The following is a 5358-nucleotide window of genomic DNA, read 5'->3' on the forward strand; positions in this document are numbered from 1 at the left end:
AAACGTGTACGTCTTTTTCTTTAGCTCGGGTTCATTTACCGTTTCTGCTGTCTCTGCTGTGGTCTCGTCATCTTTGTCTTTCTGTCCCTCCACGGACACAGAGGCCCTTGCACTAGGAACAAAAAAACTATCTATAGTTCGTTTCATTGTACTAGTTCATGACTAACATTTAGCTACATGAATGAAATGTGTTCAGCTATCCCAGTCAGAGAACTCCCGCGGTCGAATTCCCGCGGTCGAACAAATGACGTACAATGCTTTGACAGGCCCCCATTTCGACTGGATACTGAAACCTTTGTTTTGAAATTATACACAATTACGGCTTGGGAATACTTTATGGTTGTGTTCTTTTTGTGGTTGACGGAAAGAGACTAGCATAGCATTGGAGCTGGACAAGGTTAGTGTGGGATGCCGTGGCGCTTTGTGACTCGTAACATTTAATGATGCTTTATTATCTCGAGCTTCCATTTACTCAACAATGTCGCTGTCTAATTGTATCAGTCGGTTTGTTGCTGAATCACAGCAAAGCCGAGCGTAGCCTGTGCACCACTGCACTATGCAGTATGCAGAACAGTCTGCGCGCACCGCTGTAAACAGTTAGGTCTGGCAACGTTCGATCCCATTGTTTTAAAGGCAGGTAGCCTACTCAAGCGGCCGAATGTTGATGTTTTGATCTACGGACGTGGTGGCTATGATATATTTGCAGCTTACAAGCATTACCCATTTGCGGGGTAAAATGGAAAGGTTAGTCTCGCGTCCCCCACGCCCACCTCTCCCTCAGACAGCTGGTCGCACCGGTGCGACCAAAGATTTTTTTAAGGCGCACCACTCCGAAATTAAGGCGCACGTGCGACCAAATTGGTCGCACTCTGGAGCCCTGAATACAAAAGACTAAAAATAAACACAATCTTAAAAAGAACTTAAAATCTGTTGATTACCTGTTAATTATCTTCACATTAAGTTAATTAATAGTATGCATAACTATTGTCTTTGTATTAATAACAGCTACAATAGGATCAAAATTTATTCTACTAATGTCACATTTAGCAAGTAAACTTTTCTTTCATAAGAAAAATCCTTCTTTGTTAGCGTGTAAGGATCTGATCCCATTGAGTGGTTTCTGTATCCACTTCTTTTGAGTGAACTTCTTGGTTTTAATAACTTGCTAGTTTGCTGAACAAAAAACATGGCAATAAGTTCTTGTGTTAATGGACGAGACTTCGCTTTTGGATCATTAATCCTTTCTGACTGAGAATGACCTGCATGTAGGTTTTGGCTTCTGGCACATCTATACAGTTTTAAATATAATACCTACAATTACAAACAGCTTGTTTTATTGCATTTATTTAATTCCTGGGCTCCCATCTGTGACAGGGAGTGATGTCGCATCCCATTAATACACTTTACAATAGATTATTAGATTCTAATACGATAGATGAGCCAAAATAATTGGGGATCTTTTTTAATGGGCCTTGACTCATGACAAGTATGAATAGGTGGGCCTCGAAGCAGAAAAAGTTGAGAACCCCTGATTTAGTTCACTCTTCACTTATGATGGACCTGGATCACTCTTTCACAACAAAGAGCGTCTCTTCATAGCCGAATACACAGAATGCACGCGCGCCTCCGAGGGACTCTCACAGTCAGTGGGCGGAGACTGGTGTTGAATCTGCTGCTGGTGTTAAATTACTTCTCTTGTACATTGGAAGTGCATCGAGGTACATCAAGTTAATTACCTCCGCCAAGGAGGTTATGTTTTCGGTAGCGTTGGTTTGTTTGTCTGTTAGCAACATTACGGAAAAAGTTATGAACGGATTGCTCTGAAATTTTTTCCAGAGGTGTGACTGGGCACAAGTAACAATCCATTACGTTTTGGCGGTGATCCGGATCACCTTCTGGTTCCAGGATTTTTGTAAAGGATTCTTTATCATTGCGAGATGAGCTGCTTGGCAGAGGTCTGCACTCTCTGAGTGCTTTTCTAGTTATTAAATAAATCTACACAAAACATCTCATTATCTCTAGCCGCTTTTATCCTTCTACAGGGTCGCAGGCAAGCTGGAGCCTATCCCAGCTGACTACGGGCGAAAGGCGGGGTACACCCTGGACAAGTCGCCAGGTCATCACAGGGCTGACACATAGACACAGACAACCATTCACACTCACATTCACACCTATGCTCAATTTAGAGTCACCAGTTAACCTAACCTGCATGTCTTTGGACTGTGGGGGAAACCGGAGCACCCGGAGGAAACCCACGCGGACAACATGCAAACTCCACACAGAAAGGCCCTCACCGGCCCCGGGGCTCGAACCCAGGACCTTCTTGCTGTGAGGCGACAGCGCTAACCACTACACCACCGTGCCACCCTACACAAAACATTTTAGATATATTTCAAGATGATATGGAATTACGTATAGATTTCGTAATGTCACATTGATATCATCACATTCAGAGGTGGGTAGTAACGCGCTACATTTACTCCGTTACATTTACTTGAGTAATTTTTTGGATGAATTGTACTTGTAAGAGTAGTTTTAATGCAGCATACTTTTTACTTTTACTTGAGTATATTTGTGAAGAAGAAGCAGTACTTTTACTCTGTTACATTGGGCTGTATTCTGCTTGTTACTCGCTACTTTATTTTTATTTTTATTGATCCGTGCGAGGGCGGCACGGTGGTGTAGTGGTTAGCGCTGTCGCCTCACAGCAAGAAGGTCCTGGGTTCGAGCCCCGGGGCCGGCGAGGGCCTTTCTGTGTGGAGTTTGCATGTTCTCCCCGTGTCCGCGTGGGTTTCCTCCGGGTGCTCCGGTTTCCCCCACAGTCCAAAGACATGCAGGTTAGGTTAACTGGTGACTCTAAATTGACTGTAGGTGTGAATGTGAGTGTGAATGGTTGTCTGTGTCTATGTGTCAGCCCTGTGATGACCTGGCGACTTGTCCAGGGTGTACCCCGCCTTTCGCCCGTAGTCAGCTGGGATAGGCTCCAGCTTGCCTGCGACCCTGTAGAAGGATAAAGCGGCTAGAGATAATGAGATGAGATGAGATGATCCGTGCGATGCGTGGTCTGTTTGTTTATGTTTTCTCGAGACTTCCAGCAGAGGCTCTGTCACATGACAGCATCTCACCGATCAAATGTAGCAGCCTGAGCCATAGTGGGAGGCATACCTGTCAACTTTGAGGTTTGAAAAAAAGGGATATTTCCCAGATTTTTAACTCAAAATAAGGGAAAATTTTGGAAAGTCATACCCTTCACCAAAAGTGGGTGTGTAGTTGAATGGGGGGCAATTTTCTATCTAGTATTTGTGATTTCCTGTACTCTGGTGCATGTTGGTGATAGCCAAGACCCAAACTCAATATGCTTATGGTTTATAGAGCGCATTTGTGAATAAACTATACATTTATTTTATTTGCTTTCAGTGGTACCAGTTATTTCCCAAATTAAGGGCTAAAATACGTATCTTATGTTAAAATAAGAAAGGTCATTATATAACCAGTCAATAAATTCAATTCCATTGCAATTTATTATGGTTTTACCATAGTCATGGCCTCGGAATAATAGATAGATAGATAGATAGATAGATAGATAGATAGATAGATAGATAGATAGATAGATAGATAGATAGATGTAATAAAGAGAAACTAGATGTAATAAAGAGAGAGTAATATAAGATATTAAACCAAGAGTGATTTAAAATGGGTAAGTTTCAGATAGAAAATAAAATAGACAATGAGTGGATAAAACAGTTAATACACCAATTAGTTTACACTAGGCTATTTATGAGGTCTTAGCCAGGACATACTTAATGTAAACATGTGTAGCTTACCTTTGATTATTTGGGAGGCTTTCGTTTTCCCCATGGAACATTTCTTTGCGATGGAAGAGTCTGGGAACATTCCAGCCACGCACTTGTTGAAATCATCAAAGAAAGAGAGGCTAATGTTTTTCTTAGCTATTAGCATCGCCATCTTCACCTCAGACCTAATCAGTGTTGCCAGATACTGCTGACGTTTTCCAGCCCAAAATATGTTCAAAACCCGCCAAAATGCACTTGAAACCGCCCAACTTGGGCAGGAAGCCGCCCAATCTGGCAACACTGGACCTAATCACTTGTTCAGCCTCGCCTCCAGATGTAGTTATGTAATGACTGATGCCTGAGAGGGCGGGGATGTGAATTCATGGCCCGACTTCCTGCTGTAAACTCCTGTCAGAGGCGCGTCATGAATTCTGGACCTACCGACTTTTTTATATTGTGAAAATACGGGACTTTTATATAATGTGAAAATACGGGATATTTTCGGGAAAATAAAAAAACGGGAAGACAGCGGGAAATAAGTCAAAATAAGGGATTTCCCAGGAAAAACGGGAGGGTTGACAGGTATGGTGGGAGGAGCTATGGTTTAACTCCGTTTCGCCAATCAAACAGAGCCAAGCCACCGTGCGCGCTCGCACACAAAATTCCCGTGGCAAGACCAGTCCAGGTGGAAAAGAGCACGGAAGCAGAAGAAAAATGGCAGAGACAGCGGCCAGCGTTTCTCATCAAGCCGAAGAGGCACACCCCTGGCCACACATACAAACCATGTTCACTCTCCAAACAACAAAAAATAATAGTTATGTTATGCGGTGTCACATGTGTCTCCCCAAACCAGTGGACGTTTCAGCTTATAAAAACTCAACATCGAATTTGAGGAAACACATTGCGGTAAGTAGGCTATGTGCTTTTGGCTGTCTTCGTAGGTAGGGTTGCCACCATTCAGAAATGAAAATAAGGGACGCCCACCACGGCTCCTTGGGGCCATGACCGCCACGGGCACGACTCCCATGGGGTGGGGTGCCCGCAGCAGTGGTATGTTTTATTTTGTAGGTGTTTTTAGTAAAGGGGTGATCAAGAAAGCAATTACTCATACTTAAAGCTTGAAATGCTTTATTGCCAATGCTGTAAAAATGTATAATGTACAAGTGGGCAACAATGGACTTTTAAAATATAATCTAAATATATTGAGAACTTAATATCACTGTAAATGTAAGTGCATAACTGTTCTTGGTGTGGGGACTCTCTTTGTGAACCTTGGGGACATTTTTACTTCGAGAGGAAAAAAGAGAACAAAAAACAACAAAAACACAACAAACAGTTAAAGTAAACCACACTGATAAAATAAAATTTTTAATCTAGGAAATGTATGTATGTATGTATTTATTTGTTACTATTATAATGTGAATGCTGTGTGCTAATAATAATAATAATAAAATAATAATGGGGCAGCATGGTGGTGTAGTGGTTAGCGCTGTCGCCTCACAGCAAGAAGGTCCGGGTTCGAGCCCCGGGGCCGGCAAGGGCCTTTCTGTGCGGAGTTTGCATG

This window comes from Neoarius graeffei, chromosome 14 (assembly GCF_027579695.1).
Source record: "Neoarius graeffei isolate fNeoGra1 chromosome 14, fNeoGra1.pri, whole genome shotgun sequence".
Classification (NCBI taxonomy): domain Eukaryota; kingdom Metazoa; phylum Chordata; class Actinopteri; order Siluriformes; family Ariidae; genus Neoarius; species Neoarius graeffei.